A 19,143-nucleotide genomic window follows, 5' to 3' on the forward strand; every position below is an offset into this window, starting at 1 on the left:
AACACTGATTAACTCACTGTTAGAGGGAAGATGAGGGAGGCAATATCTTTCATTGAACCAACTTTTGTTGGTGAGAGAAAAGTTTTTGAGCTACCCAGGGCTTTAACTCAGGTCTGAGAAAGTGAGACTCCGTGCTTTCCCCCGGTTTCTTCTATTCTAGCAGCTGCAGAACCATTGCATTATGTAGAAGTCTAGTCTGAAGGCCACTGAAGCCAATGAGAGCCAGTACTAGCAAAGTAAACTAAATTTTTCACAGCCAAAATTAAGACTTTGAGGTTGGTTCCACAACAAAGTGGAGTACAGCATTTGTGATGCCAACTCCCCTGGCTGGTACTGAATGTTATTACAGCTTAAGACATGACTGCCCTCTCCGCGCAGTGTAAAGAAAGGTTTGACCTATGAAGAGCTGTCAGAACAGAGGAACACTATAGCCTAGGGCAGGGGCTGACAACCAAAATAGCAAGAAGAGCCACTTTTCCAATTCGGTAAAAACTCAATAATTCAAGAGCTGCAGTGCACGTGAATACGAGACAATCCTCAATAAATAATGTCAAACCATACTTTTTGTTACCCGTATTTTAAGAACAGTGTGCACATGATGCTTTGTAATGCAGTAGATGTTTACTGCTTATTCTATTTTCTCACACTTTACGTGTTTGGCTGGACCGCTGTCCTTCTGACTTTCACTCTCAAACCCTCTCTCTCTCTCTGGATATCACTTATTGTTTGCTATTTAGATATGAGTTGTTCATTTCTGGCCTTTTAGATGTTCACCATTTATCAAAAATAATCAGGAGGTGGTGCTTTTTTTTTTTTGTTTGTTTGTTTTTCTATACTTTGCAATTACAGCATTGAGAGCCACAAATGAGTGCTTAAAGAGCCGCACGTGGCTCTGGAGACATAGGCTGCAGACCCCTGGTCTAGGAAGAAGAGAATATAAATTCCTCTCAGCTCTCACTCCAATGCACTCCTGGCTCCAAATTCCCACACATGCTTAAGAATCAGGAAGAAGTGATGCAAGGGATAAGGACTCTCATGGCAAATGGCACATGAGATGAAGGAGAATACCGCTCAGGTACCTGGGGAGAGGAAGCCAGTAAAAATAAAGAAAAATTAGATTTTCAATTTTCTTTTTGTAGCAATAGGAAGAGACTCAAAAACATACATCCAAAAAGGTGGTTCCAAGAGAAAAGAGCTTGTGTGTGTAATTGAATTTTCAATGCTTTAAGACATTTTTCTGCTAGTGTAAAGCATGTTTTTGTTCATTACTCCCTTCACCACCCCCTTCTTCCAGTACTGCCTGTGTTGTCAAAGACCAAAATGTCCACATTTTTTCTGCCAAGATTATACACCGGGGTGGGGAATCCAGGGCCCGTGAGGCAGACCCACCTGTGGTTTGCCCCTGAGACTCAGGGTTTGCCCTCCCCCTCAAAGAGCAGAGCAAGTGGCTGTGACACTCCAGACATGGTGGGGGGTGGGGACCTGCACATTGTGAGAGCACTAGTGCTGGCTCCCCACTGTGGAGGGGCATCCTTTGGGGGCCCATCTGGGCCCCAAAGCTCTGCCTGACTGGGGCAGAGAAAATGGCTGTGCGTACGGCAGGGAAGCACTCCTTGCAAGCCTCACTCCCCGCTGCTCCCACTGGTCAAGAATTGAGGCCAGTGGGAGCAACAGTGGGTGGTACCTGCAGGGAGCACTTCCCTGCAGCACTCAGCGCCACACAGACATCTGTGCCCCAAGTCCCTGCCCCCTTGTGCACTCCCACTTTCCACCCAGATTCCACACCCTCACCCCACTCCTGCACCCCAGCACCTATCCAGACCTTCCACTCTGACAGACCCCTGCTGCACACTAACACGCATTCTGGCCCTGCCCCAGATGCAGGGGGCCCCACAAAAATCTACTAGTCCTGGGTCTCCAGAAGTGTTAATCCGGCTCTCTGGCTTAAACCTTGAGCCTTGGCACCTCCTTGCGGGGCTGGAGTTTGAGGGGAGGGGAGTGAAGCGAGTGCCTTTTTTCCGGCTTTGCAGCTGGAGGCCAGGCTGGTAGGTTTTTTTTTTTTTGGTTTTTTTTTTGGCCTTCTTGTGTGTGGCCCCAAACTGATTTTTAAGTGGGTCAGTGGTCCCCAACCCAAAAATGATTAGCCACCCTTCACACACACACACACACACACACACACACACACACACACACACACACACACTGCACAAGTCTGGAATTCACATGGAGGGAAGGCAAGAAAATACAGCTACCCAGGCCTGCTGATAGGCAGGTGGAAGGGGAAGAGGGGAGAAAGTGGCCAGCTAACCCAGAATCTGGTAATTTAAAAGACTACAACAGCAGCTGGAGCCCCAAACTATTTAAATTGCTGCCAGAGCTCCATCATGTCAAGAAAAACAAAACGATGGTCTAAGTTACCTCCCCACCCCACGGTTCTATAATTACCAGAAATTCAAACTTCTACTTTGAGGTTTCACACAAAACATCTTTCAAGCTTTTATTTTCAGAAAAAGATCCTTCCACTCCCACAAAATCAAGGAGTTGTCCTGTGGCACTTCACAGACTACCAGATTTTTTTGGAGCATAAGCTTTTGTGAGCAAAGACCCACTTCATCAGATGCATTGGAATGGGAGGTTCCTGGGCAGGTCTAATTATATAATTAGCTAACGTAGATGAAATCAGTAACAAGTCCAAAATGTTATGGTAGATTAATATATTTTCACCATTTCTGCTGCAAGTATCAGGTTTAGAATCCTTTGCCTGAGTAACTGAGGATAAGATGATCAAATACAAGTCTGCAAACAGGATAAAATGCAAGGCTAACCACTGCTAAGATGTAAACTATTAGTATTCCACATGGCCAGACCTGCAATAAATGTAAGAAATGTTAAGTTGTTGTTTCTGGAACGTGCTGACATAGGAATATACATCATTGTATATTGATCACCGGATGCTGACGGTGCACATTATCTCTTTACTGCATGTGGTGATGTCTTTTGCTATTTGAGGCACTGCAAAATATTAATCAATATGCATTGATGAAACGTGTACTTTTCACTATTAGAACAACAATCTACTCATGTCTGTCTGAATTTTAACCAGCTTTAAACATCCAAAACTAGTGTAACAAAGTGGGCAAAAAGTCTGTTCTTAAAATTCAGTTACTCTGTGCCTTAACAGCACTTGGTCCAACTGAGTTTGTATAAGGTATTTGAAGTAGATGACTATGTACAAATGAATTCTGTAGGTCTTTCACAATGATGAATGTAACAGAAAAACTAATATGAAATTTATTAAAACCACAAAACTGGTAGGTGTACACAAGGACAATAATATCGCACCTACTTCTAACATCCTAAAAGCAAGGCATTAATATTTTCCCCACCTTCTTCCTTTATGTAACAATGCCTTTTGGTCACTGCAATTTTCTTTTATGTTGATGGTGAATCACAAATCCAATGTTATCCATTCAAGCAATATGTACAAATGAAATCTATTTGAAAAAGCCAGGTGTGATTGAAAATATTCAATTTCCTTGAATAGGTTTATCTTTGTTTTACTACTTTCACTTGATATTAAATAGAGCAAGAAGCCATAGTCTGCACATATGCATGCCCCCCCATGCTTGCTCACCAGTTCAAACAAAAAAAAGGCAGACTATTACATTTCTAAAGCAGGTCACATACAGCCATCTGTGAAGTGATTCCGCAGTCTGGAGAACCAGATTTTTAGCTGATCTGCCCCTAGAATGTAAGTCATCGCCTGCCAGCATTTTATAGGATAGAATTGTTTGTTTCATCATGAGGATCAAGTTGACATAACTTGTCACATCAGAACAAAATAGTTTCAATCCCCACATTTACATGCTCAATTCTCCCAATCACAACAACTCCAACTGTGTCTCAGACAAACATCTCTCGAAAAATCCCTTTGTCGTCACAAACTCCAGCTCTCCAAAGCTAGAATGCTTTTTCAACCACTTGTCTGTATAGTTCACCACGTGCCTTGTGCACACAAGATCAGAACAGCAGTGCCCATCTGGCCACAGCTGCATGTAGCATGCTCTTCTCCCCCAAGCCAGAGGGCATAAAGGTAGAGCAGCCCTAACCATTCCTCAGTTCCCTCCTACCACATGGTATGTTCCAAGCACAGCTGAGCCACATGCACATGGCAGGAGAACTGAACTAGCACCTTAGCGTAGTAGTACTCAAACCCCAACTTAACTCACAGTTCTCCCCGTTCATACTTCTGTTTCTATTTCCACCAACTCCTAAAGACTTCATAAAGTCCATTTGGTACCTCATGACACTACCATCCATAATGGCAGACACAAACCCGTCATGCTCTAAGCCTTGCTGTCTTCTAACAGTTCAGTTCTCCTCAAGAGACAGCTGCTGCTTATTTTATCATGTTGAACACCAGATAGCTACTCACGGCTTAGTCTGTCAATCATCCTCCACAAAGACAAGAAAATAAATAGGGACACCAGTCTGAAATGGTCTCTTCCAGAGAAATCCACAAAAAACACCTTACACTCTTCTGACTGAAAACTGTGCTACAGGAAGGGATTTTCCACAAAAGACCCAGTCTATCAGCAGCCTTGCTGCCAAGCAGTTGGTGCCCAAAAATTACTGGCAGTAAAGTCTGGCCATGGCATTGGCAGGGCAAGGGCCAAAGCAATCAAAGACTGATTTGGTACCAACAGCACCTATGGCTCCACAGGTTGGTATCACAACAGCACCTCAGGTGTAAGGAAGATCAGTGCATTACACTGAGCACAACCCTGGATACCAATCTTTTCCCAAGACAAAAGACCTGAAAAGCAAATCATTTGCTTTCCATTGCCTCCCAGGCACATTGCACAATGCCCTTGCTCTCTCATGTTTAGGGGCAAATGTCACTGTGTCAACCTCCATTTTGGCACCAAAGAACTTTGAGATAATCATGCAACCTACCCCCAGTATAGGCATATCAATGCCAAAACCATCAGAACTGGCTCCATCAATTCAAGTTACAATTGCCCTGGTCAATCTACTGTTGATGGAGGAACTCTCATAGGCAGCCATGAAATAATTCTTTTGGTACGCCCCATTATTGGTACTCTTGGAGATCGGGGGAGATACCGGATGACTGGAAGAAGGCAAATGTAGTGCCCATCTTTAAAAAAGGAAAGAAGGACAATCCAGGGAACTATAGACCCAGCCGCCTTACCTCAATCCCTGGGGAAATAATGGAGGGAATCCTCAATGAATTCATTTTGAACCACATGGAAGAGGGGAAAGTGATCAACAGTAGCCAACATAGATTCACCAGGGGCAAGTCCTGCCTCACCAATCTGATCAGCTTCTATGATGAGGTAACAAGCTCTGTGGACATGAGGAAGTCAGTGGATACGATATACCTTGACTTCAGCAAGGCTTTTGATACGGTCTCCCAAAACATTCTTGTCCAGAAGTTAAGGAAATATGGATTGGATCCTTGGACTATAAGATGGATAGAAAGCTGGCTTGATGGTCGGGCCCAAAGGGTAGTGGGCAATGGCTCAATATCTGGATGGTGGTCTGTTTCAAGCGGAGTGCCGCAAGGCTCGGTTCTGGGGCCAGTGTTATTCAACATCTTTATTAATGACCTGGATGAGGGACTGGGTTGCACCCTCAGCAAGTTTGTGGATGACACAAAACTAGGGGGAGAGGTAGATAAGTTGGAGGGTAGAGAGAGAATCCAGAGGGACCTGGATAAATTGGAGGACTGGGCCAAAAGAAATCTGATGTGGTTCAATAAGGAGAAGGGTAGAGTCTTGTGCCTGGGGCAGAAGAATACCAAGCATTGTTACAGGCTGGGGACCGACTGGCTCAGCAGCAGTACAATGGAAAGGGACCTAGGGGTTATGGTGGATGAAAGGCTGGATATGAGTAAACAGTGTGCCCTTGTAGCCAAGAAAGCTAAAGGCATACTGGGGTGCATTAGGAGGAGCATTTCGAGCAGATCTAGAGAAGTAGTTATTCCTCTTTATTCAGCACTGGTGAGGCCACATCTGGAATATTGTGTCCAGTTTTGGGCCCCCCAGTATAAAAAGGATGTGGATTTGCTAGAGCAGGTTCAGTGAAGGGCAACAAAAATGATTAAGGGTCTGGAGCACAAGACCTATGAGGATAGGCTGAGGGATTTGAGCTTGTTTAGTTTACAGAAGAGAAGATTTAGAGGTGATTTAATAGCAGCCTTCAGCTTCCTGAAGGGGAGCTCTAAAGAGGAGGGTGAGAAATTGTTCTCAGTGGTATCTGATGGCAGAACAAGGAGTAATGGTCTGAAGTTGAAGAGGGAAAGGTGTAGGTTAGATATTAGGAAAAACTTCTTCACCAGGCGGGTGTTGAAGCATTGGAATGCGTTGTCTAGAGAGGTGGTGGATTCTCCATCCCTTGAGGTTTTAAAGTCCCGGCTGGACAAGGTCCTGGCTGGGATGACTCAGTAGGGGTTGATCCTGCTTGAAGCAGGGGGCTCGACTAGATGACCTCCTGAGGTCCCTTCCAGCCCTATGATTCTGTGATTACACCACAATGGGGGAAATGGATCAGTACGCTTATCACACCATCCACTAGTACCTGACTGGGGTCAGGAAAACTAATCCAACCAGCAAGCTGAACTCTGCAAGCTCCCATGCAGTGAATCCCAGCACCACTGTCAGTGACAATCCCAAAGCGCTGCTCAGTGCCTTCTATGTCACTGGACCAGCTCAAGCACGTTACAACAACACAGAGGGCTTTGTTGGTTGCCAAGAACAATTTACTCTGTATTCCTGCTCATTCACATACTGGCAACAACATTTGCTTGCAATAAACACATGGCAACTGACAGAGCTGGGCATTCCGGAATCGATGGCTTTTGACCAAAGGGAACACCAGAAGCACAGCCAAGCCACATACATTCGGTCCAACACTGCAGATGCCATTCAGCTGATGCCCACTGAATCCCATTACTACATCCAGGTTGACAGTTTGTGGCTGGCAAATATTTACAACCCTCAGATGGAGCCAACAATTTCTACGAAGTCTGCTAAGCCCAACAGTCTGCACTGGAGACTTCAGCCACAGACTGAGGGTATAAAGAGGTTGACACTGCCATTGAACAACTTTCAGACTGGGTACCTCAGCTTTTCCCAGCATGCTGAGCAGCAACGCACATCTCATTCCTCTAGATGGGACCATGGACTAGTCTTCTAACTTGTGCCAGGTCAGTTCAGTTCATGGTCATCCTCAGCCAGCAACATGCCAAATCTTGGATAAGTTTTCCACACAACTAACACAGACTGCTGCTGATCGATATAGGGCTACAGCTCCCAGTGGTCAAGAATTCCAAAAAGCAGCTGGTGGAGGGTGTAGAAGGCTGACTAGAAAAAAATATATACACACACAGGGAAGTGCTGGGGACAAGTGATGTGACAATACCAGCCCAGCATATCTTGGTAAATGAATTCTACCATAAACAGCACCTCCGAACTGGCAAAGTAGTCTGCAGAGCCATCCCATGTATCGCTGCTCAGTCTACAGCCTCTCTCAATGAAGAGAGCATTGCCTTGCTTGAGCAGTATGAGGCATCCGGTGAACCAGGTGGGAGGAGACAACCAATATGATGAGCTTTACCTGCTCCAGCTGCAAGTGTGGGCGTCTGCTCCACCTTGGAGCAGTGCAGCTTCCACCAGCGTTCAGCAGACCCTCAGTGGCAACCAACCAGGTATCCAGACACCTATTCAAAGTGAACAGATCACCTTTGGAGAAAAAGGTACAATGATGAGTGAGGAACGAATGGTGCATGTTTAAATGTGTATGCCAGGTCGGAAGTTGCCCAGAACCATTCACCATGGCAGAGATGGGACAGACACTCAATAGTATGAGGCATGAAACTGCTGCAGAATATGATAACCTAGTGCCAGAATTCCTGAGAAGCCTTGGCAATGAACTGCAATAGATAGTACAGAGTCCATATGGGGGCGGGGGGGAAGGCCTGCTTGGGGATGACCGAGCCACAGGTTACCCCATAGCTCTGTGTCTTCTCCAACCCCATTCAACCTTTATATCAATGACCTGCCAACAATGGAGTCATTAAAGTTCATTTATGCAGAGGACATCTTTTGCGGTACTCAGGCCAACACATTGCATGAGGTTGATGCCACCTTAAACTAGGACATGGTACAGTTGGCTGACTACTGTAAGATTTGGTGCCTCCACCCAAGCATAATAAAAAACAACAATCACCAGCTTGTTCCATCTTCATCACGCCAGCACAGCTTGAGAACTGAATGTGTATCTGAATGGTCAGATGGTGAAACATGAAGTAGAACTGGTCTGTCTAGGTATGACCTTAGACCACACACAGAGCTACCATGCCCCCACCAAAGAAGACACCAACTAAAAGTTAAGTCTGTGCTCCAACCCTGTGGATGTCAGCTCTTGCCACCTCATACTCAGTGGTGGAATACTGTGCACCATCATGGAGTCAATCTTCACTTCCTAAACTAGTGAATACACAGTTACATGCACACCATCCCTGCCACCGTGTCAAACTCCACTTCCACGTCTTCTAGTTCTGAGCATTATTGCTCTTCCTCAGGTCAGATGAGATGTCCCATTGGCAAGTTACTGGAGGCAGCATGTACCAACTCAAGACAGTCATTGCACAATGACTTTTTAAGCCATCAGCTGCACACTTATTATGGACTTATCTACCATGTCAGGATGTTTGGGCAGAAACACTGCAGCAAGAGGAATGGATCTCTCTTACAATCTCCAACCACTTGTCATTGCCGATCCCCCAGTCTGCCCACCTGATTTTGACTTATCCTGATGCCAATAGTCCCTGATGAACAGGTTCCAGACAGGGCTGCTCTTTATGTAGCCAATGAGCTTGGGCCTTGTGATAGCCCTTTGTACAGCTGTGGCACACCATAGATGATGTCACATATTGATGAATGCCTGCTAATTAGGTTCAGAAGTGGTCTAGAAGAACTGCATCAATTCACTGAAGAAACTATCACTTGTCTAGACCACTGTGAATATGCTAAAATAAGCTACCTCACCGCTCATGGTACTGTCTCCCCAAATACTGGCACAACCAGTGAAGGAGATATTTCCTCCTCCATCTTATCTGATCAAGCATGTCTACACTTCCCAGCTAGGAACATTCTCCATGAACAGGATAAACTGTCGATCCCTCGGAGGCATATACACTATATCACAACAGATCAGCCACTTAGCCAAGTCAACATACATCTCAGTCTTATCCAATACCATGCTGATGTGAATCCTTTTGTAACTAAACACTAAAAGTTTAAAAAGTGTAGGAAATGTGGCAGCAGGAGCACAAGGTTACTGAGGCTGGGAGAAATGTGTCTCCCAGAGGTCATCTGCATGAGAATGCAAAGGAAGGCATGTGTGATACCTTTCAGGCAAAGCCTAATGGGTAGCAAGTAAGCCATGAGATTTGGTCTCTTGTAAACATGTTGTTGTAGAATCACAATTTAAGCTGACACTCAGTGTGGGAGTTGTGAGATCTCACCAATGCTCTGGGTTGTTATGGGGGACAGGGCAGTCGCCATAGCTGCATAAGACATTAATTGCACAGGGCTCCCTGGTTTAAAGCATTGTAAAGCAAGAGGGGAGGGGTACTAGTTAAGCCAGCTTGCTGAGTGTCTTGGCTATATAGCTATAAGCCTGGCTTGACTAGCCTTCCCCACCTGTTGAAAGATAGAGCTGGATACTAGAGTGTTTGTTATCGGAGCGGTAGCTGTGTTAGTCTGGATCTGTAACAGCAACGAAGGGTCCTGTGGCACCTTATAGATTAACAGAAAAGTTTTGAGCATGAGCTGTCGTGAGCACAGGCTCACTTCATCAGATGCTGGTCTTGGAAATCTGCAGGGCCAGGTATAAATAAGCCAGAGCAAGGGTGGGGGTAACAAGGTTAGCTCAGTCAGCAAGGGTGAGGCTTACTACCAGCAGTTGCTCCGGAGGTGTGAACACCAAGGGAGGGGAAGCTGCTTTTGTATTTAGCCAGCTATTTGCAGTCTTTGTTTAAGCCTGAGCTGAGGGCGTCGAATTTGCAGATGAATTGTAGCTCAGAAATTTCTCTTTGGAGTCTGGTTCTGAAATTTCTTTGCTGTAGGATAGCTACTTTTAAGTCTGCTACTGTGTGGCCTGGGAGATTGAAGTGCTCTCCCACAGGTTTTTGTATATTGCCCTTTCTGATATCTGATTTGTGTGCGTTTATTCTTTTACGTAGAGACTGTCCAGTTTGTCCGATGTATATAGCAGAGGGGCATTGCTGGCACATGATGGCATAAATTATATTGGTAGATGTGCAGCTGAATGAACCCATGATGGTGTGGCTGATCTGGTTAGGTCCTGTAACGGTATTGCTGGTGTAGATAGGTGGGCAGAGCTGGCAATGAGGTTTGTTGCATGGATGGGTCCCTGAGTTAGAGTGACTGTGGTGCAGTGTATAGTTGCTGGTTAGGATGTGCTTCAGGTTGGCAAGTTGTCTGTGGGTAAGGACTGGTCTGCCTCCCAAGGCCTGTGAAAGTGGGGGATCATTGTCCAGGAGGGGTTGTAAATCCCTGATGATGCACTGTAGAGGTTTTAGCTGAGGACTGTAGGTGATGGCTAGTGGTGTTCTGTTGGTTTCTCTCTTGGGCTTGTCATGGCAGACTTTTACTTCTTTTTCCAAGCAAATTTAAATGTGTTTGACTATTCATGTTGATCTCAATATCCATAGCATCTCCCAGACTGTGATATTATTTGCTATTACAATTAGATGTTCTTGTTAAAAGTCTCTAGAACACGTTTTTGGCAATACTATTTAAGTAGAATGCGTTAATCAACTGTGTAGCACATCTAGTTACATTCATTTCTGTCTTAGTGCTTTACAGAACATGTATCACCATGATAAACACTCCACATGTAAATTAAATCTGCATAGTCCATACCGGTTTTAAATGAACTTTCTGCTCTTCTGCCTTCCACACTGAGGAGCACTATTGGGCAGTGTGGGTCTGTGTGTTAGGGGAATTCCTTATTTGTAGGTGTCCAGACAAAAGCCTTTGTCCACTGTTGTTTTGTCTGTCATGGGTACTTGTAGCAGCCCTCCCATTTTATGTGAGCAACTCACAATCTTTATTAAATTTATCTTTACAATAACCTTTGCGAGGTATCAGTATAACTGATGAAGAACTGGCACAGAGAGACTAACAGACTTGTCCAAGGTTAAAAAGAACATCTGTGTTAGAGCTGGAAACTGAACCCGGTCTTCCAATCCCAGGTTGATGCCCAAATCACTGGATCTTCTTTTTGTATTAGAAATGTGGGCTGATATATTCATGGCAGCTCATCTACTGAAGAGGACATCCAATCCCTGGTGTAGTGAATTACCATGCTCCCATCTGGAAGTAGCAAACAGAAGTATAACCAAAGCCACATACTCATCCAGAAGGAAGGATGACAGATTGCTGCCAAGATATTGGAGGAAGAAGGCTGTTTTCTACCAATGATACCTAATTATCTAGGGTTAGTGATGGATCAATACAGGGCCCCAAAACTTTGAACCAATTTGAAGAATGAATGAGTACAAAAGGAGAGGCAGAGGGGCCTTTCATAGATGAGAATGTATCCCTTTCTAGTTACAAGAACTTCCCCCTACCAACAAGTATCATCCAAGCTTTGTCCATGCTTAGAAAGAACTAGATAATAAATGGTCTATTTCTTCCTCCATTTTGCTTTACTACAGTTGTGGGGTTTGAAGAAAATAAATTTACTTCAACAAATCTATGAAATGCTGTCATCACTGTATTTGACTAATGAGTAAAACCAAATTTAAATAGACTCTTGGGTGGGGAGGGTTTAAAAAGTATGTAATAAAAGTCACACCATTTTGTACACAAACACACTTTGCAGTCCTCTTTTAAAACAAGACACTGCCTTGTAACAGTGATGTTTTAAACAAGTTTCATTAGTGGTTATAGTTCCACTACAGTGATCTGTTGACAGAATCACTGTTGGAAGAAGAGATTTCCCAACAAAACTTCTGTCGACAGAGTGCAGCCACAGACAAAAGCCAATCAGAAGAGTGATCTGCTCTGCCTACAGAGCGGCCAGACTGCCCAGCCACTCTCTTGACAAAACAGGTGCCCAGAGGCAGAGCAGACCCATTGTTCAGAATACCCTGTCTCTCAAGAGAAGGTCCCCCCAGAGCATCCACACAGCTTTTTGGTTGACAGAATCTGTCAACAGCAGCGTTATGCCTCATGGCTGAGAGGCAGAATGCTGACAGCAAAAGTACGGAGTTTGTTGACATACTGCCGACAAAAAGCATTTTGTGTGTGGATGTTCCACCAGCTTTGTTGATAAAATGGGCAAAACTCGCTCATTAACTATACCACAGTTAACCAATTTCCCCCCGTTGATAGTAAGTCTTCTAGGTTGTTTCGGTCCAATTTTTATTTCTCATAAGCAGAAGACCACTTGAGATCAACATATTAGCCAAACTCTGCTATTATTTGTTAGGTCTAATTATTTTTAACAATGTATTTTGAAGAATGCTGTTTTGAATTAAGATTGTTAGTCTATAAGGTGCCACAGGACCCCTCGTTGCTTTTGCAGATCCAGGCTAACACGGCTACCCCTCTGATACTTGAATTAAGATGTTTCTCACGACCCCCAAGCGGCATGTATAGACTCTCTTGATACTTTTCCTAATGTTTTTACCAGTGCGGGGACTGGCAGTAGATTGTTTCGTGCAACTTAACACTGTTAAATTATGACTTTGATTGAAGCAATTGCTTTATGCTGTTCCTTTAGTTTTTCACTATTATTTTTGGATGTGAACGAAGGCCCTTTGGCATCTGAATGAGAGTATCCACACAAAGCCTAATGTAGTTTATCTAATGAACTTTAAATTCCACATTTTAAGTTAATTCAGATTAGGTATCCCACTATAAACATGCCCAAAATATTTTTCCTTAAGACAGACAAAGTTTTGAAGTTACTAAACATCTGTTGAGGAAGACCATTAAAGGTTAAGTGTAGGTAAAGTGACCAAGAGGAAGTAACATTAGGATGCTTTTCCACGTGCTGGGATGCAAACAAACAGTTTACGATTTAAGCTATTCTTTGAGGAATAGAAGACAGAAAATCCAAGTAATTATTTTTAAGTGTCTGCCAATACGTGCACAGAATGCTATTCTGCTGACTTTTTAGTGCTTCTGAACATCATCCTTCAAAGAGTTCCTCCTGTGACTGTGTGTTAGAAAGACCAGTCAGCACCCACAACCAATGTGTGTAATGATCTTGTACACATTTACAGCATGACCAGGAAGAAATTGCTGTAAACATTTTATATAAATGAAAGCAACCTGAAATTATATTTACAAGTCACAAAAAATTCAGCAATTGGTCTGATACTCATCCAATTCATTTGTTTCCATACAATTTCCTTGTGCTCAAAGAGCCCCAACTATGTGAAAATTATTGATAAAAGGCAAGGGAATAATGCTCTTGTCTCTCTGGTTTAGGGCATGCATTATCCAAATCACTGTAAAAAGGAACACTGAGACCACTCACTTCAATCGGAAAAAGACAGAATTTCAAAGCATTTGTAAGGTTTCATTACAGAATAAAAACAGATGTGAGATTGCAAATACTGTAATTGCCCAAGAATTGAAGCCATGCCTGCAGAAGAAATTGAATAGAGAGTTTGTTTTCTTCAATAATTCATTTGCCCGTAATTGCCTTTGCTTAGAAGACTATTCAATCAGAAATATCTCTATTAATCAAAATCTCACCACTGCACTGGTCAAGTTTTAGTCCAAATTCAGACAGAATGAAGTTTTCAGACCATTTGGCCTTGTTCAAAAAAGGCAGCCTAAATACCTAAGCAGAACTAATGGTGCTATTAAGATTAAAGTTAATTTTCAAAGCCATGCTGAGAAATGGTTCTTCTAAAAAGAAGACCTCCCGCAACTGCTTTACTGTTCTATTCTCAAGTTTAAGACTTGAGAGGGCTGGAAGTTTTTCTTGGCACCTCTAACATCCATATGCAAGATCCATCACTTTGCTTTAGGTTACCCTCAACAGTGCAAAAGGTCTTTTTGAAAGCCAAAATCTAAACATATACATTTCCCTATCTTGGGGGTTAGAGTAGGGGAGAGAGCAAGTTACCCAGCAGTGAAACTGTGGTAATCTTTGCACAAATGATCTTGACAACTTACATACCAGTGTTTTTAGCACATTTACCTATTAAAAGAAATGAAGGAATACTAAAAGTTTGACTTAGAACCGAAGTCCTTTAAGGAGAGATCCTTGTTTATGAATTATGCTTTCTTCATTGTATAAGTTGTTTACCCCAACACAGGAGATCTCTCTTGAGAGAACTGTGTGGAACTAGGAACTTGAATGTCACTTACAGGTTCAACCTTGCTGGTCCAGCACCCTCAGGACCGGAGGGTTCCTGAACCAGCAGTTTGCTGGATTAGTGGAGATTAATGCCCTAGGTGGCCCCAGCCCTGCTCCCCGCACTGGGCTGACAAGGAGACCCAGCTTACCCTCCCCAGCCTGGGTTCTCTTGTCCAGGAGCGTTCCTGGTCCAGCCGGACTAGAGAGCACCACTTTTAGGGGGGTACATCCTGTACCCAAAAGTGATTGACTTGAATGTAAATTATTCAGCACAACACAGGCTTCGCAGAGATTTATCCTTCAGGTTCACCTCCCTCGCAATCCCTTACGAGGAGGCCAGTAGGGAGCTATGCGAGTAAATGCCTTGTATATAAGAGTTCAGCCAACTTCCTCTATCTTCTGGGTACATTTACCAATTTCTACAAAAGCTAGATCAAAAACTAGAGGTCTGCTTGGCAGCTCCCTTCCTATTTATTCTTTTGTCTTGCTAAATGAACACCCTTGCATCCGCAAGCTCTGATGTGGCTGTGCATGGGCACATAGCATGAGCCTTTTGCATCACTGACTGGAATGCCAATTTTCCATTGGACACTTGCAAGCCAAGCTCAGTAAGCAAACTACTCATAGAAATCTTTATCCTGAGCTTCAGGATAACAAACAAACAAGGAAAATTGTGAAATCTGGGGAAAGGGTTAAATCTCTCATACAGCTTTCTCTGAGCAGAGTATATATGAAACTGCTTTTTAAATGAAGAGGGAATATAGCCTCAAAGCCAGGCCTGTATGCACACATACTCTCTTAGTATTTTTTCAATTTGCATTATTGTTGTACCTAGGATTCCCCAGCTGTGACCCAAGACTCCATTTACTTGGGCACTGTTCAAACAAAACAAAGTCAGTGTGTACCTTAGGGAGCCTAAAATCTAAGCATAAGAAAAAACACAACTGATACAGATCAATGGGAAGTACAAGGAAACTAACTTACAAATACTGATCAGCAGGACCAGTGGTTTGAACACGCCAGTAGCCTAACCATTTAAAAATATTTGTACCAATTGGGGCAGAGGAGCTTTTCAACGGAGTGATGCAGAGGACAATAGCGTGTTAGTTTTACAGATAGCAACAGGGAGGCCTCCCAAGTCTGAGGATCAGCATAGGGGAAAGCACAGAAGTGTCTGTTGGAAGATTTAACATGTGAGTGGATAGAAGAGGACACTGTGGGCTGATGAGAGGCAAGAAGCAACCTTTCAATACAGAATGAGGAATGACAGGCGGTGTATGAGGGAGGAGGGACAGTCTGTTTAGGTTCTTGAAAGTGAAGCCAAGCAAATTATGTTTGGTATATCAGAAAAGGGGGAGTCAGTGGAAGGATGCAAAAGGGGTGACACGGTCAAAACAACAGGTAATGAAAACTGTTCATCCAACAGTACTGCCTGCTGAGGAAAACAGACATATTTATTTCACTTTAATCTACACACAGTCATTAGAATTTTTTACTATGAATGTAATTTCCTGTCATATGTTCCATCTATTTGTACCCCTCTCTGTCTCATTAAACACACACTATGCATCCTACTTGAGCATTCTCATGGTTGTCACAAGATGACTTTTATGAGAGATTGTATTCCAACTTGGAGTGCTTTTAAATGTTGTAAATTCAGTACTTATTTTATTGTTCAGCATAGTTTATAGTCTGCAGACGTGTGCACTGAGAGCGTACAGAAAGGTGACTTACTACTACTAATTAGTGCTTGCTACCCTACAGTGCCAAGAAACCAGAGTAGAAGTGTCCCCACTTTGCAGCAAAGATTTCAGATCCAGCAAGTTCCATGAAAAGATCTAATTATTGTAAAGTGAAGTATTTAAAATGTGCTCGCTTTTAAAAAATGTGCTCCCTTACTAGCTTACCATCATCTGTGATTCATGCATTGGGCAGTCACAAGCATAAACTGGTGAGGATGTATTGCAGATCATTTGTCTGCAGACCAATCAACTGCTTGGTGATTAAAAAAAAAAAGTAGGACTTATCACTCAAGTAGGGATTCCTAAATTCTGGGCCTCTTGCACAACTTATTGAGGAGTGTGCAATGTGGGGGCATTGTCCCCCCAAACTGCATACGCTGATAGTGTGTGTGGGGGGGTGCAATTTAAAGGTTGAGCCACTCCCTGAACAGCTAAAGTCACACACACCCCACCCACAGAGTTCTTCCATCCAGAACAGGCCCCCTCCCACGCGCAGGGCACCTGAAAACAAGGAAACCTGTACCAGGAACTGGCTGCGGACCACTACCCTTCCCCTGGTGAAGGGACAGGCAGTGACAGCCCCTGCACAGGGCCAGAGGAGCCCAGCACTCATGGCAGAGGGTGAAGCAGAGCTGCAGTGCAGTGACTGAAGAAAAGGGATGGGCCCCAAGAGGCAGCAGTTCCCAGGACAGCCTGAGGAAGCTGGAGAGTTCACAGCTCTTCTCACTTCGAGCCAGCACGTCTCACAATCCACGGGTGTTGGGCCCGCTGGTGTAACAGCCAAGCAACCTCCCAGAGGTCAGGGTTCAGTGGTGCTATTCTGTTTCTGCCTGGACACCACAGTGACTGGAACTGTTGTAACAGCTGAGCCCAGCACCAGCGGCCCCTGTGTCCTTTCCTCATTCGCTGCAGGGCGCCTGTGTGCAGGGTCTGTGTTCAGAACCCTTGCAAATGTTGATTTTTGTGAATACGGCGGCTGGGAGGGGCTTGGAGCCCCGGGAAAGTGGCGGCCACTGGCGCTCCCTGGCCTAGAGCCCTGGGAAGTGGCTGCTCACAAATAACTAAATTCGCAAACATTAAGTTGGTGAATGTGGGGACGTGTCTGTATTATCTTTCCTAACTAGACAAATTTGGGCCCTAAAAATACTGAAGGTCTCTTCAAAATACCTTCCAAGTACTAGTTTTCAGTACAAAGGCCGTTTTACCACCAGAATTACAAATAGGCACATGATTCCTGTTTGGACCTTTGACACTCTTTTGCATACAGGATCAGCATATTTGCCACAAGCAGCATCAGAGGATCCCCATATATGCCATGCTTATCTGTACTTTGGCCAAAATTCTTTTTCCCGCTCAGTTATTCCATACCTTCATTAAGTAATTTGAATTTTACAGGCTGGGGGCTTATAGGGGTTGAATGAGGGTTTTGTTTTAAACTTAGACTGACAAACATAGCACCACAGATTCAATATATCAGTTTCTAAATAATCCAGTGGTTTCTAGCACAGCAATTAGTCTGACTCTCTTGATGCAAACTTATGAGCAGTCTTATGATTGCAACAGGATACAGCAATTTCAAAAGCATGATTACAAGGAATAGAATTGTTCTGCATTGCACAGCTTCGGAATATTCCCCCCATACATATAATCAAACAAGTGGTAGAATTTAAAAGCAAGCGAGTCTTTCTGGGCTTATGTATCAGCCATAAAAAGGTCTGTGTTGACATGTTACCCACCTATCTCAAAGAGTATGTTGATGAGAATTCCCCTTCAAGGTTTTCAGTCTTGCCATTGGCATAATGGTTTGACTGATCTGAGAAATCAACGTCAAATGTAATCTCTCTGATCATTAGCTCCTGATGTGGTAAAAGAAACTGGGCAAAAATTTGATAGAAGGGAAATGTTTCTGATGCATAGCCAGAGAAAACAACACCAGAAGAACAGTCACCATTAAATAAGATAACATAGCATTGTGATGGAATAGGAGACCATATAACAAGACCAAGAACTCAGCCTTCTGTGATAGGTTGGGCTAAAGAGTCCATGTCCAGTATATAGCCAATGACTCTACTTTGTCTCCAAACTAGTAGTGCTCTGTTTTTCTTCATCTCTTAGTATCAAGAGGCCACCAATCCTGCAATCCATCTCCTCCCAAGTTAAAGAAAATTATTTACACTGCTCATTATCTCAGTGTTCCCAAATCATTTTTCAATCCCTTCCACCTAAACCTCATCTGCGTTCATCAGGCCATGGCTCCAAAGAGCACATCCATTCAAGAGAGCAGCCTCTGGCTAGGATTTTTTTTTTTTTTTTTTTTTTTTTTTTGCTGTGGCTACACTACAGCATAAGTGAATTAGCCACTACCCAGCTGAGGTAACTTATGCCAATCTCAGCACAGTATGGACATTGCTCCATCATCAGGAAATCTCCCACCAGCTAACTCTTTTCACAGGTGTTAGAGTAATTAAGCTGGGCGAAGAGCTCTTTCCCATTGGCTTAAAGCAACTACATTGGTGATTTTACAGCCTAGCAGCGTCAGTGCAGCTGCACCCCAACAAGCTCTCTAGTGCAACCATAGCTGATGTAACAAAGCTATCCCAGTTCTTTATTCTCCTAATCATACCTGGCTCAAGTGTCAGCAAAAAAAAAAAGGGGGGTGGGGTGGGGAGAAACACACTACCACTACAAATTCTACCACTAGTAGCATTTACCTGTTCCTTGCTGTAACAAAACCCTACACAAAAATTATTGCTATTTTCTAATCCTTGGTACAGCAGATAAGCCATTTAAAAATAATCATATGTAAAGTTGCCAAGTGCTAACTGCTACACTGACATAATGGTCCACCTTATAGTGATTATTATATTTTGTGTTTTTAATGATTATTTAAAACTAAAGTAACACAATCTGAAGACATTTTGATGAATAAACCCAATGTTAAAGATAGTACTGTAACGGAAATGTGGTG

At 43.6% G+C, this 19,143-nt stretch overlaps 1 protein-coding gene across 2 annotated transcripts in view; it reads right to left on the minus strand.

Moving 5' to 3' along the window:
- Positions 1–19,143, minus strand: part of RASA3 (RAS p21 protein activator 3) — a 205,485-nt gene that overhangs the window by 149,387 nt on the left and 36,955 nt on the right. Inside the window, exon 1 of one of the 2 annotated variants that reach the window (XM_074990928.1) lies at positions 7,639–7,657. The exons of the other annotated variant lie outside the window; for it this stretch is intronic. The gene's annotated coding sequence lies outside the window, so the exon portion shown is untranslated. Of the gene's footprint in view, positions 1–7,638; positions 7,658–19,143 lie in introns of those variants that run through there. 2 annotated transcript variants of the gene reach the window in all.

This window comes from Carettochelys insculpta, chromosome 1, assembly GCF_033958435.1.
Source record: "Carettochelys insculpta isolate YL-2023 chromosome 1, ASM3395843v1, whole genome shotgun sequence".
Lineage (NCBI taxonomy): Eukaryota > Metazoa > Chordata > Testudines > Carettochelyidae > Carettochelys > Carettochelys insculpta.